A 25,123-nucleotide genomic window follows, 5' to 3' on the forward strand; every position below is an offset into this window, starting at 1 on the left:
TCCTTCCTTTGACACTCTTTCATGCTCTCGTCTCTGTTTTCCTCTGGCGTTCCATCCCAATTCCTCTTTACTATTACTTGTTATTTAATTACCCATCACTTGATCATGTAGTTCTCTTGCTTTGCTTTGTGTGTCCACCCTTATTTTCTTTCCCTGCCACGTTACCAGCATCCCTTCTGGTATTATCCATCTAAAGGGTATATATCTCTTGTTTAGTAACGTGGCTAAAAACCAATAATCTTTCCGCATCTCTCTTATTCTTTTAGGGATTTGTTTCAGGGTAATTATTTCTTTGTTCCTGTAATACATGGGATCATCCTTTGTTATTTTATATACAATGTCTCTGACTTTTTTTCTCACAAATCGTATATGTACTTCCCGGGGTAATTTGTTTTGTCGTGCATAATTTGTATGGACTCTGTAAACTTTGTCCAATTCATTTATTATTTCGTCCTTCTCTCTTTGGAGGGCGTATGCTATCATCTCCGCAATTACTAACGTTAGGTCCTCCTCTTTGTCTTCAGCCACATTTTGGAAGCGTAAATAAAATTCAGCTCTTTCCATCTCTAATTGCGCCACAGTATTCTCTAATTCTTTATTTAGTCCCATCATTTTCAAATCTAAAGATTCCAAATTTTCTTCAGTCAATTCTGTTTTCTTTTCTATGGCTATTATCCTTTGATCATTTTTTGTTATAATTTCCTGTATCGAATCCATTTTTTCATCTATTTTCTGGATGTCACTCTTTACCTCTCTCTTAACCTCATCCATGTCCTTCCTGGTTTCTTCGTGATTTCTGGTCATACACTCCTGCATCTTAACCATAGTCTCTTGTATTGTTATGAGTGTAGCCTGCATTGTTGGCATACTTAATACAGTTGACTGCTTCTCTGATGAGAACATTCCCTCCAGGGTCTTCTGTGTCACTGGAGAGGCCGCTGGTCCAGTTAGTATTGATGCAGTTTTCTTCCCTGTTTTCAGCGTCGTTGTAGTGGTACTCGTCATCTCCTTAAGTATTCTGTATTGTTCCACCAATATCTTGTCTACCTTCTCCCAAATCACCATCCAAATTCTATATAACTTCTTTCTTTCTCTGCTTTCCTTCCTTTTTTTCCTCCTAACTTGTTTTCATGTATTCAGTTCCTTAATACTTATATTATACAATTTCTTGTAAATACAGTTTCTCCAAAGTCAGCACTCCTACCTATTAATCAATCAATTAATCAGTCAATCTATGTATTGTTCAATAATCAATTAATTAGTAAATACTTAATTACTACTATATAAATTACTACTACTATGTGAATACTTAATTAATACTGTTATAAATACTAGACTTAAAATGACCTTATAAGCACTTAAATAAAATCTAATACTTCAATAGTTAATAATTAATAATCTATACTTAGTTGTAAAACAGTTGGTAACAATTACTATAAATTATTATATATATGAAATTTGCAGTCATAAATAATTCTAAAAGATATTCTAAAAAATATTTACAGGTTATTTATGAGTTCAATGTAAGATATGTACTGTTTATGTTTCTATAACATTTCAATTAATTTACTACAAAGTCAGTAAGAATAAATATGGAAAGACTAACAAATTACTATAGGTGTGTGATTATATCCAGAGAAATAGGGAAATAGGGAAAAAAGGAATAATGCTATTTTATCACGAGTTCTTTTTATCCAAGTTGTAAATTTTTAGAAAAGTTTCCTGTATCTAGACTTTTCTTCCATTTCTGATTTCTTTTCCGGCTTAGAATGATTCAATATGGCGATCTGCAATCTACCCAGTCACACGTAGGTGTTTCTTACTTTGCCAAACAACCTCTTTCTTTCCGTTGAAGCAGCTAAAAAACGGGTAGGTGTAGTGTCCAATTCCTTTCTCAGTCCAGCTATTTAAACAATCCTCTCTCCACGTTCTATTTTCTCATATATTAGCGTTCAGTTCTTTTAATTTTCCCGTCTGGTTGAAGTTTGCCCTCTTCCTTTTAACTCTCCTCGTCGTTTGCCACCCGTTTGAATTTCTGAGTTTTCTCCTGCCCACTGCCCCTCCAAAAATCAGCTTCTCCTCTTCAGGTTCCCGCAAGATGAAAGTATTTAAAGTTTTCTCAGTTCACTCACACCACCAGTCTTTGCACCGTACTCACTATTTTGCTTCCCATTGGTATCTCTCGGGGCGTCGGGCCTCTGTGTCAGCCGCACCGGCCAGCTTCTTCCAAGTTCGGAATGAGGGTCCTTCCTGGTGTGACGGGAGATCGCACCTCTCCTCGCCTCCTCCGAAGATTCCCCTCCTTACTGCCGGTCCCTCTAGGACCGATCTTCGCCCGAATGGGCTCCAAAACTTAGAAATTTGGCACTGGGAAGAGAATGCTTCTTTTCCCGTTCCACTACGACCCTACGTCACCGCCGGTAGTCTATCTACTTGATAAGTTTCAATCCATTGCTTCTTCTCCTGCCTTCAGGTGCTTTGGAAAATAATGTATGTTTGAAATACAATTGTAAGGGAGAAAGTTTTTATCTTCTTTGGTGGACTTGTGATAAAGTGGCCAGATTCAAATTTTAATACAGAAGATTGTAACATGAATATAAAACTGAAACCAAGACTTTTCTTTAAGGACTTCTGGACAAGGAAATTGAAAAAAAAAAAACCCTTGGAACTTTGTTATTGTATATGTTGATTGCAGTAAGAATTCTTTATGCACAAAAATGGAAATATATATTAATCATCCCAATGGAAGAACAAATGGATCTTGCAGAAATGGGTCAAATTAACTGTTTTAGTAATTTAAAAAACATCTAATTTTCTTTCTACTTGGAAATCACTTCTGGACTTTGTGGTCAACGGGAAAAAAGAAAGTTATGCTTTGGGATTTGCTGATTAGATAAGTCAGTTATTACAGAAATGTCTAGTATATTAAGCATGTAAAAATAAATAGATGAGGCTGTACCTTATTTTTATACTACTGCACTGAAAAAAGTTGGAAGTTTTTAAAAAAATCTTTTTCTCCCTATCCCAAACTTTTCTTTCCCCCATTTTCCCTTCCCCATCTCCCTATTTTTATTTTTATTTATGTTCTACATTATGAAATTAGATTTTAAAAACGAAATTAAAAAATCATTGTATTGTCTTTAAAAAAATAAAAAGAGGAAATTATTGGAAAAAATATGGATGGGTGGAACGGAAAGGAAAAAGAAAGGGAAGATAGATTGCAATTGGGTTGGATCTGAGTTTCAGGACAATTTAATTTTTCAGAATTAAATAGAAATACCTGCCAAGCCGTCAGTCTTGGAGCTTCTACCTTTATGCATCTGTGCCTCACAGATCTCTTGAATGTGGAGATATGAGCTGAATTTAAGGCCCTGCCCACAGCCCAGATGGTGCTGTGAGTGAGATAACTGTCCATAGCCAGGATCCAATCCATCTCCTCTTCCCTCAGAGTCACCAGTTCTTCTTTCTGTCTGCACCGCCTCCAGACTTTCACGGAAAAGTCATCCTTAGTGGAGGAACATGTAAAGGTTTTCTTTGAAAAGTTAACTACTGAGTCAATAAAGAGACTAAAAGCATCATAGTTCGCCCATTTCGTTTTCTGTATTAGGAAGGAAAAGAGCCCACCAATGTATTTAAAGGAAGCTTTAGGAAACATCAACTCGAGACTCAGGTCCCAGTGTGCTGTGGTGATCCAGACTTTCCCTACAATAGGTCCCTGAAAATGTTGAAGTATGCATTGTAGAATAAACATTCCAAGCTGGAAGGAAATTATCTCCGAACCATAAACGGCGACATTGACTTCTCTCCACTTGTAATATTTGCTAAGGGTTAAAACTAGCCGATACAGATTTAGCGGAAAGCTTTGATAGATAATTGCACAAATGCCATTCCTTAACATCAAAGAAGACATTGTCCTCATGAACCTCTCCCCCTGGTTAGTTTCTGGAGCAACAAGACCAACCATGGTCCACTTGAAATGGAGGAGAAGCTGGACCATCCCTGGGTACTGGACTCCTTCTGCAGGGAGCATCGGGTAGAAGAAAGGAAACTGAGTTTTATCCCTCAGAATCTGGGAAGCCAAATTGTAACTGATCTGAAAAGAATTAACAGAATGTCAAAGTTGGAAGGGACCTTGGAAGTCTAATACTCCAACCCCCTGCTCAGGCAGGAAACCTTCTACCATTTCAGACAAATGGTTGTCCAACCTCTTCTTAAAAACTTCCAGTGTTGGAGCATTCACAACTTCTGGAGGCAAGCAGACAGTGTTTGATTCAAAATTGCACATAAACAAAGAAGAGGGGGTCAACTTATCTACTAAAGCACCAGAAGGCAAGACGAGAAACAATGGATGGAAACTAATCAAGGAGAGAAGCAACTTCGAATTAAGGGGAAACTTCCTAACTTCCTAACCCAACAAGACAGACACAGACTTCAGAGGATAATTAGAACTGCAGAAAAAACAATTACTACCAACCTGCCTTCCATTGAGGATCTGTATACTGCACAAGTCAAAAAGAGGGCTGACCTCTTTTTGACTCTAACCCTAACCTTAACTTACCACTTATTAATTGGACCATAAATGAATCTATAAAATAGATTGGCAAAATCTATTCTCGCCTATAATACTGCTGACGACTATTACAACATTTTCTTGCATGAAGCCAAAATAATCATTAAATTTTACATACCAGTAATACCCCACGAAACCAGAAAAAAATAAACTACCAATAACAATAAGGAAATTACAATCCAGAAAAAAATCTCTTTGGCGAAAAAACAAAACAAACTACGTAGCTAACTTCAAAAATCGCTACAAAAACTTATGCCAACAAAAAAAGATTGAATGCACCAATTATCACATCAAGCAAGACGAAAACCATCTACGCATAAAATCCACCCATGCCTTCTATAATTTTGTAAACAACAAACTTAAAGACTCGAGATCCATCCCACCCTAAAAGGACCAAACAATGAATACTGTATTGATGAAACAGTTAAAGCCAATCTCTTTAACACGTTCTTCGGCTCAGTCTTTGTAAACAGCAACAACACATACGCAATATTTCCCAGTCATACTACAGAAAATTACAACAATTACGATGATCTTATACATATTGATTTTACAGAAGACAATGTTGAAAAGGCACTACGCAATCTAAAACCATTTCTATCTATTGAACCTGATGGACTATGTGCATACTTCTTAAAAAAGCTTTCCACTGCAGTTGCAAAACCTCTAAGCATAATTTTTGAAAAATCTTTCAGTACCAGTACCTTGCCCTACCAATGGTCACAAGCCAGGGTCATCCCTATCTTCAAAAAGGGAGACCCTAGCCTAGTTGAAAATTACAGACCAATCACTTTATGTTGCATCACCTGCAAAGTCATGGAATCAATCATTAACCAATCTATTACCCTACACCTAGAGACAAACAACCTACTTTCTAACAAACAATTCGGTTTCAGAAAACAATTCTCCTGTAATCTACAAGTACTACATTGCAAAAACATATGGACTGCACATCTCGATCAGGGCAAAGCAATAGATGCAGTTTACGTAGACTTCTGTAAAGCTTTTGATTCAGTGGTACATGACAAATTACTTCTAAAACTAAAATCTAATGGCATTTCTGGACTCCTACATAAATGGATAGCTGTCTTCCTGTCAAACAGACAACAAGTAGTCAAAATAGGAAGCGCTCTATCAAATCCTGTACATGTTAATAGCAGTGATCCCCAAGGCAGTGTCTTAGGACCAACACTCTTCATACTTTACATAAATGACCTTTGTGATCATATTAAAAGCAACTGGGTTCCCTTCGCTGATGATGTTCAACACCACCGACAATGCAACTACTCTTCTAAAAGACCTTGACTATGTGTCAGATTGATCTAACAAGTGGCAACTTCAAATCTCAACCAACAAATGCTCTGTCTTGCACATTGGCAAAAAAAAAATAAAATCAAAACATAAAATACAAATTAGATGGACATGACCTTGTAGATGACCCTCACTCTGTCAAAGATCTTAGAGTACTCATTTCTAAAGATCTAAGTGCCCGAGCCCACTGTAACAACATTGCCAAAACATTTGCTAGACCAATTCTTGAATACAGCTCATCTGTCTGGAACCCGCACTGCATATCAGACATAAATACAATCAAGAGAGTCCAGAGATATTTTATGAAAAGAGTCCTCCATTCCTCTAACCGCAATAAAATATCTTATGCCACCAGACTCCAAATTTTGGGCTTAGACAACTTAGAACTACGCCGACTTCAGGTTGACCTAAGCATAGTACATAAAATTATCTGCCACAATGTCCTTCCTGTCAATGACTATTTCAGCTTCAACCACAACAATACACAAGCAAATAATAGATACAAACTCAAGGTAAAAAGTTTCAAACTCAATTGCAGAAAATATGACTTCAGTAACAGAGTGGTCAATGCCTGGAATGCACTACCTGACTCTGTAGTTTCTTCCCCAAACCCCCAAAACTTTAACCTTAAACTGTCTACTGTTGACCTCACCCCATTCCTAAGAGGTCTGTAAGGGGCGTGCATAAGTGCACCAGCGTGCCTACCGTCCCTGTCCTAATATTCCATTTTACTTACTCTTTTCATGTATTCAAATTATGTTTATACTTTTACCTGTTATCTTATATATACTTGGCAAATAAACTTATGATTATGATTATCTACAGACTCCCCGCATCCTGGACATTTGCTTTGTTCAATCAAATAGGCTGACTCTGATTCTGGGTTTTATTATTTATTATTTATTAGTTAATTTGGTTTAAAATGGGATTTTGTTGTACATGTTTTTAACTTGTGTTCGCCGCCCTGAGTCCTTCTGGAGAAGGGCGGCATATAAATACATGAAATAAATAAATAAATAAATAAATAAATAAATAAATAAATAAACAAACAAACAAACAAACAAACAAACAAACAAACAAACAAACTGTTTCAAATCCTACCCTCAAAACGACACTATAGAGCACTGCACACCGGAACAAGTAGACACAAGAACAATTTTTTCCTGAACGCCATCACTCCGCTAAACAAATAATTCTCTCAACACTGTCGAACTAATTACTAAATCTGCATTACTATTAATCTACTCATCGTTCCTATCACCCATCTCCTCCCACTTATGACAGTATGACTGTAGCCTTGTTGCTGGTATCCTTATGATTTATATTGACTGTTTCCCTATGATTATCATTAAGTGTTGTACCTTATGATTTTTGACGAATGTATCTTTTCTTTTATGTACTCCGACAGCATATGCACCAAAACAAATTCCTTGTGTGTCCAATCACACTTGGCCAATAAAGAATTCTATTCTATTCTATTCTATTCTATTCTATTCTATTCTATTCTATTCTATTCTATTCTATTCTATTCTATTCTAACAGTGAGGACAATTAACCAGTGGAACAGAAGTTGCCTCCAGAAGTGGTAGGTGCTTCATCACTGGAGGTTTTTAAGAAAAGACTGGACAGCTACCTATCTGAAATGGCATAGAGTCTCCTGCTTGAGAAGGGAGTTGAACCAGAATAATTCCAATGTCCCTTCCAGCTCTATTCTGATTGATCTTCTAGCAGTTCCTGCAAGAAAGACATACCTGAGGGATTTTGTAGGTGCCCAACAAGGTTGAAATTTGGATGGAGATGCCAGTCTCAGCCCCTTCCAGAACAGCCACCGTGTTTCTCTGCCGTCCACATCTGTAGTTGGGAACATTGGCCTCCCCGTCCGAAAGCAGATCCAGCAACGGATCTGAAGTCATTTCTATCTTGAAGAAAACTTGATAAATATTGTAACCCAGAGTGATATTAGGCAAGAGGTGGACATTCTTGTTGATCTCCTCAGTGGCAAAAAGGAAGGGCAGAAATTTCCAATAATGATTGGATGATGGACTGCAGATGCAAAAAAAAAAAAAAGATGAATATAACATACAACTTTCTTTCCTGATAATTCTGTACTTTTCATCCACTCATTACATTAAAAAAACATTTATTACATTTCTTGTACATTTTTCATATGATAAATATTTGTGGCATTGGACCAAACCTACTGAGAATGGCTCAATCTGGATGATGTTTAGAAGCTTGTAAAGACCAGATTATTCTGCCAACCTCTGAGGCAGAGTGAAAATTGAGCCACATTGGATGGACATTTGTTGGACTTGTTGTTATTGTTGTTGTTTCTGAGTTTGGTTTGGTTTTTTGTCTTTTCCTGTTTTGTCTTTTTTTTTCTTTTAATTGTAAGCTATCTAGAGTCACACAGTCTATGAATTCCAATAAACAAACAAATATAATAGTGATAATATCCAACAACCCAACCAATATAATAGAGATGTTTTCATTTCTTTAAAATGTTTCATTGTTAGATCCCCGGCATGAACTCTTGAATGAAAATCAGAGATATTTGCAAACTCTCTGAATGACTATGTTCTTAATTGGGATGCTTGGAAACTAGGAGTAAATTTTGGTGTGGATAAACAAGAATGGCACTATCGCATATCTGATGCAAAGAGAAAATACAGCAGTCTTCTGTGGTTGGATCAGGCTTCCTCGGAGTCCAGCTCAGCTGACGGTTGAGGTGGAAGGGAGATGCCCTTTTGTTCCTCTCTGTTTAAACTGTAGCTCTGCTCATAGGACAGAAAGGAAATGGAATGGGGCAAACATTGTGATTGGGTTTCTAAAATTTTACTTCTCACAATGAACTTCGACACTTGCAGTGTGCAATAGAAGACAGAATTAGAAAGTAACTAAGCAAAAGGAGCAGATCAAGGAGAGAAAGCACCTGGTGTTTTTGGAGAACTGGAACTGCAGACATTCATTGGAAATGGAGTGGCTCTAATGCAGCGCAGGACTTACTCAAGGAACTTGATTGAAGGACTTTGCTCAAAGCTTAATGATTCAAACCTAGTGTCCCTTGCAGAGATTATGCCGCTAATGAAATAATCTCCTGACTTGTAGTGATTGTCTGGGTCCACTTCACCCTGCTCCAGAGTCAGGAGGCATTTGGCTTTGCGTATCTCACAGGCTCCCCTTGGCCACAGAAGCAGGAGAAGTTGAAGCAGTAGCAACATGATTTGAGCCTTCTCAGTGGCACCTGGTTTTTAACAATGGATGAGATGAAGAGGTGGAAGAAACCAAAACCTCTTCCAGGAAAGTAGCTTCAGATCCAGTCAGAGCCCATCCAAGAGACATAAACACAGCACCTGCCTGTCCTGAATTCCAGCTCCAGCTTCCCTTTCCATCTCCAGAGTCATTTATGCATCTAGTATTGATAATATAGACCCCACCGGACGTTGCTTTGAGACTGGTATTGATATCAAACCAATTTCTGACATGTTTGCGTAAAATGTTCTGAAAGTTTGCAGAAAGGTCTCTAGGGTCCTAACATGAAAACAACAAAATCACTATAATTTGGACAATTGCAAGGAAGAGAAGCATCTGAGCCCTGAATGAGTCAACAGGAGGTGCTCAAAGGGAGAACTCAAAGTTGTGACTCCAAACACATCTTCAGATGGGACAATGTGGGAAACTGGAGAATTTTGCCCAAAATTTATATATATACATATGTGTGTATTTGTCTATGTATATATGTGTATGTATGTGTGTGTGTATGTGTGTGTATATGTGTGTGTGTGTGTGTGTGTGTGTGTGTGTGTGTGTGTGTGTGTGTATGTATGTATATATATTTCATAGATTTTCACAGGTAGATGTATGCAAGTTTTGGTGTATTCGGGACTTTTCCCGTGTAAGATTGAGACTATCTTGGTGATGTTTCGACGAGGTCCCACTCGTCATCTTCAGGCTGGTGTCTTCGGCTTCGTGCTTGTGCGAGGAAAGCGTGATCGGAGCTGCCGTCTCTCTATGAATACTGGTGGGGAGGTGTGGGGTGCTGGCTTTGTTGCTGTGAGCGGGTTGGTTGCCTGTGTTGTTACATCTTGATTATAAAGTTTAATATTTTATGAATGTTTATAATAATTGATATATACTTTAAAAATATATCCATCTAAGCAAATGAAAGAGAAAAAGGGTAAGATAATTGGTTAAGATTTAAGATTTAAGTAACGGGTTTGGGGGGATAATGGCATAGTTAAATAATAGATTTGAGGGAAATAACTGAGTAAAATATTAAGTTGTATTAATTGAAAAATAAGATTTGTTAGGGATTTGTATGAATTTGTGACCGGATCAAGAGCTTTGTTTTGAAAAGATGTGTTTTATGTTTATGTTTTAAAATAATAAAAAACTTTATATATATATATATAAAAAGGACAGATTTTTCCCATACCAAAGATTCTTTGTAATTAACTTCATAGTCTTTAAATCAGCAGTCACCAACTGGTGGTCTGTGAGAAAATTTTGGTGGTCCACAGAAAAATTATTTGCGGTTTTTATATTGCACTAAATCAGGGGTCCTCAAACTATGGCCCCTGGGCCGGATACATGTAATGAACGCTTGTGTTGCTGCAGAGAGTCTCCCCCTTCAGGGTCCACTTGTGTGGGGCAGAGGGGGGCAGAAATTCTGACTTTGGGTCTGCTTCAGTCTCCTGGTGCAGGGCTTTGGGTGAAGGCTGGAGGGAAGCACTGCTGGTGGTAAAGAGCTGGAGGGCCTTGTTCCAGTGGGACTGGATCATGGCCTGGAATTGGCTGACCATGTCAACCTGCTGAGCCTCCAGACCTCAGTAGCTGGCCTTGCACTCCCGCAGGTCTTCCCTCTGCTTGGAAAGCTTATGCTCGTAGTCCTCAGTGAGGTGCTTCTGCTGATCCTCCTTCTTGGCCAGATCCAATTTGAACTGAGCCAGCCGTTTTGCCAACTCTTTCTTATGGTGGCTGCTTAGCTCCAACAACTGCTTCCTGTTAGGATCCTAAGGAGCCCAGGCAGGCAGGTGAGGAGTGACTGGGAGGGGAGGGTAATAGAGGCTGGCTAGGCACCCATCAATGTGAGTGACATTAAGTTGGCCATGCCCACCCAGTCACATGACCAGCTAGCCATGCCCATCCAGCCAGTCATTTGGCAGATCATATTAGTGGTCTGCAGGATTTAAAATTATGAATTTAGTGGTCCCTGAGGTCTGAAAGTTTGGTGACCCCTGCTTTAAATCACTTTCACAAAGCATTTATAAAGTTTTCCAACCACAACTCTAAAATCACATCTTTGCTGTATATTACAAAAGATTGCAAAAAAATAAAGTTTTTACAATGTTGGAAAGATGTGATGTTCTTACTTTTTAAATGGACAGAAGAGGATCCCACCCACTGACTGGTAAACTTCATTCATTCAACTTACTTGCCACCCGTCTTGTTTTGAAACAACTCTGGAAAATTTATACCATTAAAATCATAAAAGAAAAATAAAATAATTAAAATGGAAACTATAATCAAAATAGAATTATAGTTAAAAAAATAGGGAGGGAAGGACCTGGATATATGGGGGGTGGGATTGCCTCTTAGTTCAACAACCATCTCCATTGTGATGCTCCATCATTGGGATCTGAAGCTATCTACAGAATCAGGTCTTAAAGCTTAAGGAACAAAATATGATATTTTATTTGATGCCCATAATATCCAAAATTTGAGGTAAAGTTCTGTCCCCAGTGAAATGGAAGTTCCACCCCTTGCAATGAAGGCCTGTCTACTCACCCTTTATTTTGTTTTATTTTGTTCAATTTCACCATCATTTGAGACTACAGTTGAAGTGTAGATTTGTAGTATGGTGATGTCCCAAAGGTGCTTTTTTCAAGAGGTAACTGGACTGTTTTGTTTTTCTTTGAAGACATTTCACTTCTCATCCAAGAAGCTTCTTCAGCTCTGACTGGATGGTGGGGAATGGAAGGATTTATACTCCTTGCAGACATCTGGTCATTTGCATCCTTTTAGAGCAGGAGTGTCAAACTCCTGTTGTCATGGTGGCAACACGTAACATATTGGGACTTTTTTCCCCTTCACTAAACCAGGTGGGAGCAAGACCAGTACTTAACACATCCGGCCCGCAGGCCACGAGTTTGACACCCCTGTTTTAGAGAGTCACTGAGGCCACTTGGAGGTTGATCTGTGTTCTCAGGATCACCTAAGTAGTGCAAATGGGTGTGGAGTCTTTTTGGAATTGCTGAGAGGACTGTGTTGAGGACTGGAGATAGATGATGTTGTATCCCTCCCCCTCACCCCAATCTGGGAAGTCTTGTCTCCTCTGCAGATGCATCATATTAACATAACTAACTCATTTCTTATTTTGTCCTTCCCTAGTTTCATCACAAATTCATTATTTAATTATTAAATGATTTATTTTACATTTTGATGATTATCTTAAGTTAGTTTTATGTTCTTTGTATGTTTATTTCTTTTGATTTTAAATAACCTTAATTGTCAAAAGAAGCATACAAACTCAATAATAACTGCAATAAATAATTAAGTCTTATGAGCTTAAGAAACTACTTCATGATCAGATACCGACTTTTATCATTAAATGTTCCTTAGTATTTAGATCTGGTCTCAGGATGATAATGTAGCACTTGGGGAAGAAGATGCAGCCCAGCAGGCCAGCCCCAGAAGCCAAGATGGAGAAAACCTGCACGGCCACCATGTATTTCCCTTTGGTGCTCAAGTAGGTGGGCAGGAAGGAGATCCAGACGCTGCAGAAGACCAGCATGCTGAAGGTGATCAGTTTGGCTTCGTTGAAGGCCCCAGGCAGGTTCCTGGCCAGGAAAGCCACTGTGAAGCAAATGGCAGCAAGGAAACCCATGTAGCAGAGAACAACATAAAACATGGTCACAGAGCCTTCATTGCACTGAAGGATGATCACTCCTGATTGGGAGTGCAGGTCAAAATCAGGAAACGGAGGAGAAACTCCCAGCCAGATTGCACAAATGACAATTTTTCCAGCAGAACCAGAAAGGATGATGGAGTTGGCCAAGCTCTTCCCCAACCATCTCCTCACCCTGTTCCCTGGTTTCGTGGCCAGGAAGGCCAGCACTACCATGATTGTTTTGGCTAACACACAAGACACAGCTACTGAGAAGATGATGCTGAACATTGTTTGTCGGAGAAGGCAGGTGGCTTTCCTTGGTCGGCCAATGAAGAAAAAGGAGGACAAGAAGCAAAGCAAGAGGGAAACCAGGAGGATGTAGGACAGGTCCCGGTTGTTAGCTTTGACAATGGGAGTTTCTAGGTATTTAAGGAATATGACTAAAACAAGGCCTGTTGTTAGAAACAAGAGTACAGCAAAGGAGACCAGGATGATGCCCAGATGTTCTTCATAGGACAGGAAGGTTATTCTTTTTGGGATACATTGGATTCTGTCATCAGTGGGATATTTGTCATCTGAGCACTTGGTGCATTTTTCAGTATCTGAGAAAACAGTAAGTATTATTATTTCTATAGTCCCTCCTTTCACATTCCAAGAAATTCTTTGGATGACAGCTGATACCGAAAGACAGGAAAGCCAGAGTTCCTCTGGTGTCACTCACCTTCCTGTGTGGAGATGGTCCCCTCCAGACAAGGAATACAATCATAGCAGCAAATGGGTTCTTCTTTCCGAGCCCGTTTTACAAATCCAGGGTGACACTTCTCCACACATTTAGACTGAGGCAGAGACTAAGCAGAAAAACAAAACACATTCCAAAATATCTGCCAAATTTTTATTTATTATATTGATTGATTAAAATAAAATTAAACTGTGCTTAAGAAGGACACTTCTGAGGAATAGATCAGGAAAACATAAAACATTGTAAAGCCCCTCCCCTTTGAAAATAATTCAAATCCTTCTTCTTAAGATATAAAGAATAAATTCTTCACAGACTAGGGCTTTCAACTTCAAATGAGTTATTATTTAGTTATATCAGTACATTTATATTTTCAATTCATACAGCTGCCATTCTGGTGAAAAAAGAGTGAACATTACTGCCTAATTTCTAGAATTATACTGAGGATGAATGGAGGTGAAATCATGAGAACTTGTCACTTAAAAAGGGTGAGCCAGGCATGTTTTCCTGCAGCCCATGGGACATGAGTTTGAACCCTGTGTGGGAAAGGAATATTTCTAAGGCAAAATGAGGAATTTAAAACAAGGTCGTTTCCATTGAAGAATTACAGTTTTGTTGTTAGTCGCTACTTGTGTCCAACTCTTTCAGCCCCCAAGAACCATAGCACTCCAGGACTCCCTTCCCTTCCAAAATTAGAATTACAATTAGATGACATGGAAAGACAGACCCACATTTATTTACTACTTAAATTTGGAGAATTCTTTGTTTCAGTGGAAGACTTAAGATAGCTGACAATCAAGATAAACAATTGCATTAAAGGGTTTTTAGATGGATTACTAGACAAAGATCAACTCTAAGTAGCATTTCACTGTCTAGTTTCTAGAATTATAGTGAGGACGAGTAGAGATGAAATCATGAGAACATGTCACTCAAAAAGGTTAAGTCAGGCATCTTTTCCTGCAGCCCATGGGACATGAGTATGAGCCCTGTGTGGGAAAGGGATATTTCTAAGGCCAAGTGAGGTATTCAAGACAAGGCCCTTTCCATTGAAGAATTACAGTTTTGTTGTTAATTGCTAGTTGTGTCCAACTCTTGGATAATTCTTCATTTTAATGTACGACAGTCAAGATAACAAATTGCATTCAAAGGGTTTTTAGATGGCTTACAAGCCAAAGACCAAATATAAGTAGCATCATATTACAGACTGACCCTCATTATTACAAGTATCATGAAGGACTTGGGGGGTGGGCAGTCAAGGCAAATTTAAGTCCTTCATTTTTCTAGTTTAAGACATTATCTCATATTGGACAAGTCATTGTGGTTCCATTTTGATTGAACACCTTGGATCACCTTCCTAGCAGCAGGAGGCCTATCCCTGTGGTGTGAAACAAAATCATGAATAATTGTGGTCAGATAAGGGCTATTAAAAAATATCTGAGCCTGCTCTTTCACCCTAATTACTACCATACAGACCGAGAAAAATTGCCAATATTTTCAATCACCTTGTTGAGCAACTTTAGCTGTGAAAGAGCATCTGGGTTGATAATAAGTCTCTGTCTTTCAAAACTCCCCAGTTGCTCTTTGATGGAATCCTCCTTGGAGAGAAATAACCAACTTATGATATTCAGATCTGCTGCTACATTTCCACTTTGGTCCAAGTATAGTTTCTCCCAGGAAAAATTGGAAAACTCATTCTTCTCCAGAAAGGGATGGAACTAGAATTGAAACATCCAGGAATTTTGAAAGCAACTTGAAATATCCTAAAAGGAGGAGCAATTTTAAAGCTTAACTAGTGAATAAGAGATATTCAGTCCCCTCTTTGCTATTTGCCTAAACAGCAATAGCACTTAGACTTATATACCGCTTCACAGTGCTATTACAGCCATCTCTAAGTGGTTTATATAATCAGTATATTGCCCCCAACAATCTAGGTACCCATTTTATCAACCTTGATAGGATGGAAGGCTGAGTCAACCTTGAGCTGGTCAGGATCAAACTCCTGGCAGTGAGCAGTGAGTTAGCGTTAGCATTAGCATTCACATAAATGGCACGGCTAAATGCAAAGACTGAGTAGCCATCAGTCTGAAAGACTTTAATTGGATTCTTGCAGTGAGGAGGGATTAGACTAAATGCTCCCAGGTTTAGCTGCAATTTATGAATATAAAATTCTATCATGTAATTACAAACCCATAAGTACAGGAATTTATTTACAATGTATACATTTTAAATAATTTTATAATAACTGTGTTTAATATCAAAATATAATCGTCTCAGTGCCTGCTCTTTGGAACATAATCCTGTGAACTAAATCTGGCCTCATCTTGGCCAAACCTGTTGGGTTTTTGGAGAACAATGGTTCCTCTACATCAGCATTGGATTTTTTTCTAAATAGGAAATAGGTATGATGGATTCTTGTCAGGACCCCATACCTGCCATGGCTCTAGCCTTGCAGCCCCCAATCTCTCTTTCTTCTCCATTTTTCTCCTCCTAGATGGTGAGGAATATGCAACATTCAAGACATGGGCCAGAGTCTTAACAACAGTATAAAAACGGTGTTCATTTTTTATCTGAATTCTATTCTTTTTCTCTTGCATGTCCAGTGGTGCTATCTGGGTGCATCGTCTCCGGCCCTTGACAGAAAGGACATGCTTTGAAAAAGAACAACGAAAAGACTGGTCTTCAAATTTGGAATCCTTAAAAAGACTGGGTTGAAAGGCGTCATCATTTGGCCATTTTCTTTCCTGAAAAGCAAAGTTCCAAATGCTATGGATATATTTGAAAAGTTTATCCCTTCTCATTGACACTTTCTCCACAATTGTGGTGATCCAGACTTTCCCTTCAATGGGTCCTGGCAAACCTTCAATTGTTAAATGGATATGGCGAGCTCTATCCACAATAGAAGCAAATTCTATGAAGTGTACAAAGACATTGACTTTTCTCCACTTAGAGATGGCATTTCTGAGAGGTTCTGTTGCTCTAGCCATTGAGAAATGTTGTGAAATAACCACACAAATTCCATTTCTGACAAGCATAGAAGTGAAAGTTCTCATGAAATTCTCTCCCTCCTCTGTGTCTGTTGAAAAGAGACCAATCAAAGTCCATCTGAAATGGAGGAGTACTTGGACAATTCCTGGGTACTGGATCCCTTCTTTGGGGAGCATCTGATGGAAAAAAGGAATTTGTCTTTTATCACTCAGAGCCTCTGAAACAATTCCATAACTGATCTGAAGAAGCAATGAAGAATGGTGTCTTATTTTTAGATCAGATCAAGTCCAAAATGTAAGCTTTTAACACATCCAGTATAGTTCTCTCGAACGTATTAGAATAGTCGATTGTTCTTAACCCTTAAGCCATATCAAGATAAAGAATACAAAATGCAGAATGCTAGCAAGATTGAATATAAATGTTTGTCTAATCTGGGGTCTAAGATACTGCTCTTTCTCTTTTCTAACAAAACTGACATTCGGATAATAGATGTGCTATGTCTTCTATAGTCTCAGTAGAGAAAGCAGAATTATTTTATAAACAATACATAGATGTCCAAGAGGAAGGAAGGTTGAGGGAAGAAAAAGGGGATGAACAAGAGGAGGAGAAGAAAGAACAGCCAAGAAAGACAACGAAATAACTAGAGAAAGCGTTAAGAGAAGGAGCGAGGGCAAAAGAAGTTAAGAAACTAAGGGAAATAAGAATGACTAGATCAACAAAACAAATAAATAAATAAGAAATGGAAGAAAAATTAAAATAATATCTTTGAATATAAATGGATTAAACTTGGCAATAAAGAGAAGGAAAATATTCAATAAATTAGAGAAGCTAAAATTAGAAATTATATGCTTACAAGAAGTGCATATTAGAAAGCAACATAAAAAACTTTTGGAGCGAATAAAATTAGGGACATTGTTTACAACTTTGGCTTGTTAAAGCAAAAGAGGAGTAGAATTTTACATCAAACACACAATCCAATCCAAACAAATATATGAGGATGAGGAAGGAAGAGTATTAATGGTAGAAATTGTAATGAACTATACAAAAAATATTACTTGTGGGTATATAAGCTCCAAATGAAAATCAAGAAGAATTTTATGCAAAATTACACCGGAAAATATTAGAATATGAATATGAAGATATTTGCATAATTGGGGATTTTAATGCAATTGTTGATTATGAGTTAGATTATAAATCTACAAAAGTGAATAAAAAACCAAGAAAGACCCTCCCAAAAACATTCTATACAATGGTAGACAAATTAAGTTTACAGGATGCTTGGAGGAAAAGAAATTTAAAAGAAAAACAATATACATTTTACTCAAACAGGCATATGTCATGGTCAAGAATAGATACGATGTGGATATCCATAGACATAATATCCAAGATAGACAAGATTGATATAGAAGCAAATATAAGGGCAGATCACAATCCAATAATGATGACATGGAAAGGACCAAGAATGAGAAAGATTTTATACAATATATGGAAAAAGAATTGATATTTTTCTTCAAAGAAAATAGAAAAGAAGATACATCATTGCAAAATGTATGGGACACTAGCAAAGCATATATAAGGGGGTTGGTAATGACCTAAATAGGAAAAAGAAATAAACAGAATAGACAAACTCAAAAGAAGTTGGAGGAGGAATATAAGAAATTAGAGAAAGAGTTGCAAAAAAACCCCACAAGACAAAAAATAATTAAAAATTTAATGGACTTGAAAAAACACAAATTGAATTTAATAGAGAATGAAGAGCTGGCAAAGAAAATAAATTCAACAAAGCAAAATTTCTTTGAAAATGCAAATAAACCAGGAAGATGGCTGGCATGTAAAATGAAGAAGGAAAGAGAAAGGAAACTGATAAATCAATTATTAGATCAAGATGGAAAGATATGTTACCAGAATGAGGAAAAGAAAAAAATAATTGAGAACTATTATAAGAAATTATATCAACAAGAGCAGATACCAGAAGAAAAGATATCAATGATGGAATTGATTGAAGGAATTAATAGGCAGAAGAATGGAAAAACCCCAGGACCAGATGGGCTACCAGCAGAAGGATATAAAAAGTTGCAAGATGTACTAAGTAATATTACAAGTATTTAATGATTGATTAATAGAAGCCAAGGTACCGAACTCATAGATGGAGGCATATATAACTCTTATACCAAAAGAAGAAACAGATTTACAACAAATAAAGTATTATAGACCAATTTCACTATTAAATGCAAATTATAAAATATTTGCATCAATTATGGCAGAAAGATTGAAGAGGCTGTTAAATGAATGTATACACCCAAACCAAAATGGTTTTTTGCCTAAAAGACAAATTAGAGACAAAATAAGAATTATTTTGGATACATTGGAATATTATGAGGCACATTCAGAGAAACAAATGGCATTGTTATTTTTAGATGCGCAGAAAGCATTTGATAATGTGAATTGGCATTTTTTTTTTTAATTTGATTTATATGCCGCCCTTCTCCGAAGACTCAGGGCAGCTTACAATGTGCTCAGCAATAGCCTTCATCCTTTTGTATATTTATACAAAGTCAGCTTATTGCCCCCACAACTGGGTCCTCAGTTGAGACTGAGACCTTATGACTACATAATTACAAAAAATGGACTTTGGGGACAGATTTATCAATATGGTTAAGACTATACATAAAGACCAATTGGCTAAAATAATAATAAACAGTGAAATGACAGAGAAAGTAGATATAAGAAAAGGAACTAGATAAGGATGTCCATTATCTCCACTATTATTTATTCTGACCCTAGAAATTTTAAACAGGAAAATAGGACAATACAAAGAAATAAAAGGGATGAGAATTAAAAAAAAAGAAGAGTATATAAGCTACAAGCATTTGCAAATGATTTATTATTCATTATGGAAGAACCAATAGAAATGGGTCCAAATTGATTGAGCAAATAGAGGAATATGGAAAAGTAGCTGGATTGAAAATAAATAAAGATAAAACAAAAAATATAGTTAAAAATATGAGAGAAAACCAAAAGAAGCAATTAATGGAGAAGTTAGATATTCAAATAGTGAAGAAAGTGAAATATTTGGGTATCCAATTAACCTCAAGATGTATTACAGTGAAGGAAGGTAACTATTATAAACTAAGAAATCAAATTGAAACAGATTTGGAAAAATCTTCAAAAAAGGAAAAAACAGATCCATCAAACTACAGACCTATCAACCTGACCTCAATACCAGAGAAGATTCTGGAAAAGATAATCAAGCAACGAATCACCGAACACCTAGAAGCAAACAAAGTAATAACCAAAAGCCAACATGGGTTTGTCAAAAGCAGATCATGCCAGACTAATCTTATTGTATTCTTTGACAAAGTGACAAAATTAGTGGACCAGAGGAATACTGTCGATATAATTTACTTGGAATTCAGTAAAGCATTTGATAAAGTAGACCATAACTTACTACTAGATAAAGTAGAAAAATGTGGGTTAGACAGCATCTCCACCACATGGATTCGTAACTGGCTGATCAACCACACTCAACGTGTAGTCCTCAATGGAACTGCATCTACATGGAGGGAAGTATGCAGTGGAGCATCCCAGAGCTCTGTTTTAGCCCTATTACTCTTCAACGTCTTCATCAATGACTTGGACGAGGGGATAGATGGGGAACTCATCAAATTTGCAGATGACACCAAGCTGGCAGAATAGCCAACACTCCAGAAGATAGGCTCAAGATACAGAAGGATCTTGACAGACTTGAACATTGGGTGCTATCTAACAAAATGAAATTCAACAGTGAAAAAAGCAAGGTTCTACATTTAGGGGAAAAAAACAAAAGGCACAGGTATAGTATATGTGGTACCTTGCTCAATAGTAGTAACTGTGAGAGGGATCTTGGAGTCCTAGTGGACAACCATTTAGATATGAGCCAGCAGTGTGCAGCAGCTGCCAAAAAATCCAACACAGTTCTGGGCTGCATAAACAGAGGGATAGAATCAAGATCACGTGAAGTGTTAATACCACTTTATAATGCCTTGGTAAGGCCACACTTGGAATATTGCATTCAGTTTTGGTCGCCATGATGTAAAAAAGATGTTGAGACTCTAGAAAGAGTGTAGAGAAGAGCAACAAAGATGATTAGGGAACTGGAGGCTAAAACATACGAAGAACGGTTGCAGGAACTGGGCATAGCTAGTTTAATGAAAAGAAGGACTAGGGGAGACATGATAGCAGTCTTCCAATATCTCAGGGGTTGTCACAAAGAAGAGGGAGTCAAACTAATCTTCAAAGCACCTGAGGGTAGAACAAGAAGCAATGGGTGGAAACTAATCAAGAAGAGAAGCAACTTAGAACTAAGGAGAAATTTCCTGACAGTTGGAACAATTAATAAGTGGAACAATTTGCCTGCAGAAGTTGTGAATGCTCCAACACTGGAAGTTTTTAAGATGTTGGATAAGCATTTGTCTGAAGTGGTGTAGGGTTTCCTGCCTAAGCAGAGGGTTGGACTAGAAGACCTCCAAGGTCCCTTCCAACTCTGTTATTCTATTCTAAATGGAAAAAATTACAATTATCTTTAATGGGGAGAATAGCATTAATCAAAATGAATGTATTGCCAAGATTGTTTTTTTTTTCAAACAATTCCAATAAAGTTGGAGAAAAAATACTTTGACGTTTGAATAAAATGATGTAGAAATATATATGGCAAGGGAAAAAAGCAAGAATTAACCTTAAATTGCTTCAAGATTCCAGAATTAGAGGAGGATTTGGTCTACCAAACTGGGAATTGTATCACCAAGCGGCGATGTTAACTTGGATTAAAGAATGGATCTTATTGAGAAATACAAGACTATTGACTTTGGAAGGACATGACTTGCAACTAGGATGGCATGCTTTCTTATGGTATGGGAAAAATCAGATCCATGGATACTTCCAGAGACATTGTGTAAGGAATGGTTTGTTGGTAGTATGGGAAAGTGTAAAAGAAAAACATTATATCTTTCAACAATAGAAGCATTGACACACCCAAATATGATTAACATGGACAAGATTGTAAGATATAAAGACCATTTTAACAGAGAAGGGAGAATTAAAATAGAAATAAGACTTAGAAAAACCAGGGATTGAGATTGACTGGTATAAACGGCTGCAGATACAATCAAGATATGATAAAGACTTGAACCATATGGTTTTAATTTGGGGGAATCAGAGTTGGATCAGATAATGATTGGAAAGGATGAAAAAATGATTAAAAGACTGTATAATTATTTGTTGCAAATTAGATTGGAAGATGAAGAGATAAAAGAGACAATGATAACATGGGCAGAAGAATTTGGTTATACAATAGAATTAGAGAAATGGCAACAATTATGGGAAAGGAATTATAAATTGACAATGGCAACTGCATATAAATAACATCTATATAAAATATTTTATAAGTGGCATATGCCACCAGAAAGATTAGCAAAGATGTTTAAGGATAAATCAGCCAAATGGGAAATGTTTGCATTTGCAGGGATCATACTATCATATGTGGGGGTCACGTTTAGAAACAAAAAATTATTGGTCTAGGATACAGAAATGGTTGGAAACAATATTACATAAATCTAAAGAATTAAAACCAGAGGTTTTTTTTATTGGGCATTCTCCCAGAGAGATATAGTAAAGAAGATGTGTATTTAACTATACATATAATAACAGCAGCAAGAATTGTATTTGCACAAAATTGGAAGAGAGAAAAAATTCCGTCAGAAGGTGGAGTAATAAAAAAGATTTTAGACTGTGCAGAAATGAATAGATTAACTTTAAGAATAAGAGATAACGAGGAATCAGTGTATTTCAAGACATGGGGAAGATTTTATATATGGTTAGAAAAGAAATATGAAGATAACAGGATAAATAAATGATTTAGATAATAGAAAGTTAAATGAGGGAGAGGATACCAGATGACACCAGAGTAAATGAAAAAGGGGGATGAGGAGGGGGGAAAGAAAGAAGATAATAAGAATAAATGTACAATCATGATGATGATACTGATAGATAGAATAAATGTGAAAAGAAATCAAAAGAAAGTATATACTATTAGAATATAGGAGTTGCTCGGATACCAAACAAGGAGAATATTCCACAGCAAAGAGGATACAAAGGAGAGGGGAGGAGAGGGGAGGAAGAGGAGAGGGAGGGAGAGGAATGGAGAAAGGGAAAAGGAGAGGAAGGAAGGGGAGGGGACAGGAGAAGGAGAGAAGGTGAGAAGGGGGAAAAGAAGAGAGGACTGGGGGAAAGGAAGGGGAAGTGGGATGAGGTAGGAGAGGAGGAAGGAGAAAGTGGGAGAGAAGAGGGAGGGAGGGAAGGGAAAGAGGAAAAGAAGAAGAAAATTTGTTGCGAAATGAGAGAAGAAAGGGTAGAAGAGCAACTCCGGATGTAATTAAAATACCTTATTTTAATGCTTTCTTTAAGGAAAACATGTATATGTATGATTAATTATATATAAGAAAATGTACATTTTATATTATCTGTAAAAGAATTAAAAGTGAAAAACTTTTCAAAAAAAAAAAAGAGCACTGCAAATGCAAATCTTTTCATTTTAGAGATTTACTTAAATGTTCCATATTGAACATTGTGTCCAGCTGCTCAAATCTTGCTCGAGTAAATGTTTAGGCCTCCTGTGGATCTCAATCCCTAGCCATGACAAAGGCCATGGAAAGTAACTCATGAATTCCATAGAAAAGATATGATTGAATCTATTACCCACCCATCACTACCCTGCTCACTTTACCAGATAGAGAAACACACAAACACACCTGTGGGACTTTGTAGGTGCCTACTAATGTTGACATCTGAATAGAGATGTCATCAAGAGATCCATCAAGAACAGCCATCAGGTTGTCCTTCTTTCCACAGCTGTAGTTGGGAATATTGGCTTCTCCAGTTGAGAGCATGTCCAGCAAGGCATCTGAAGTCCCAAGGGTGTTGAAATAGTTGTCATGGATGTTGTAGCCAAGTGTGAGATTGTACAAAAGCTGAGATTTCTTGTTGACTTGTTGAATGGCAAAAATGAAGCATAGGATTCTTGCTGGCTCATTAAATGAACTACTGTAAAAAATGTTCATGATAACATCATCTCAAACAACAACAAAATATATTTTCATTTATTCCTTTCTCTCCACAAGCCCATTCAGCCTTAAGCTAAAAGAGTTCGAAGCAACAGTTCAATTATAGTCACCCATCACCATTTTTCTTCCAGCATTCTTTCTGTGCCAACTCAGAAAGCTCAAACTGCCCAAAGAGCTGGTGATCCACTTCTACAGAGGAATTATTGAGTCTCTCATCTGCACCTCTATAACTGACTGGTTTGGCTCTGCAACCCAACAAGACAAACACAGACTTCAACGGATAATTAGAACTGCAGAAAAAACCATGGAGGATCTGTGTACTGCACGAGTCAAAAAGAGGGCTGTGAAAATATCTACAGACCCCTCACATCCTGGACATAAATTGTTTCAACTTCTACCCTCAAAACGATGCTACAGGACACTGCACACCAGAACAACTAGACACAAGGAAACTTTTTTCCCAAATGCCATCACTCTGCTTAACAACTAATTCCCACAACACTGTCAAATAGTTTACTAAGACTGTATTACTATTCTTCTTCTCTTCCTTACTAGTATCTATCTCTTCCCACTTATTACTATAACCATGTTGTTTGTATCTTTCAATTTATATTGTTTTTATTTGTTTCCCTGTACGATTTGATAGCTTATCAGTAACCTTGACTATCACTAACTGTTGTATCTTTTTATTCTTGATGAATGTATTTTATTCTCCTTATGTACACTAAGAGCATATACACCAAAGACAAATTCCTTGTGTGTCCAATCACACTTTGCCAATAAAGAACTCTATTCTATTCTAATTGTTGTGAGTGTTGAGAAGGTGGGATGGAGAATTAATATTTAAAATATATCATTATTTGTAATAGTGCTCATTTTTAATTTGTGAAATGACCAAAATTCAAAATTATTCAATCATTAAAATAGAATCATCAGCAAAGACGACTTATAAATGATCCAGAAAAGCAATTCTAAAAACAAGCCATCTTCTGTTCCATACTAGGGTCAGGCATTGAATATCAATGAATGGTTATAAAAGTAGGGAAGTGGGTTGGGCAGAGGCAACTACAAACCTTTCAATAAGCTAGTTCTGATTAACTCAGGATTGTATAAGAGGGGGAAAAAATTGGACTTTGGGGAGTGGGTTTGTCCCGAGTTGGGATTTGGGTCTCTTGAAATAAGACATAAGAGAGAAGCTATGGAAATCCAAATGATTCAAGAAATTAAACAGGTCCTGCAATATAGGAGTAACTGAAAGAAAAGAAGAAGAGTGTTAGGACTGCAAATGGAAGGAATGCAACTTCATCCTACTGAATGACTTACGAGGGAGCTTGAGTATAAGGAGCTGTGTTGAAAGACAGTGTTATATGGGATATTATTGTGGCAATGGAGACTATACCAATGAGGTGGTCTCCTGGCCTGTAATAGCTCCGTAGTTTTCTTCCCTCGTGTTCCTCCAAACTCAGCAGGCACTTCATTCTCAGCTTCCCAGAGACTGGCTGGGACATCAGCAGCAGTAGAAGGAGGAGGAGGAG

The sequence above is a fragment of the Pantherophis guttatus genome, chromosome 2, assembly GCF_059756535.1.
Source record: "Pantherophis guttatus breed Tessera chromosome 2, ASM5975653v1, whole genome shotgun sequence".
Lineage (NCBI taxonomy): Eukaryota > Metazoa > Chordata > Lepidosauria > Squamata > Colubridae > Pantherophis > Pantherophis guttatus.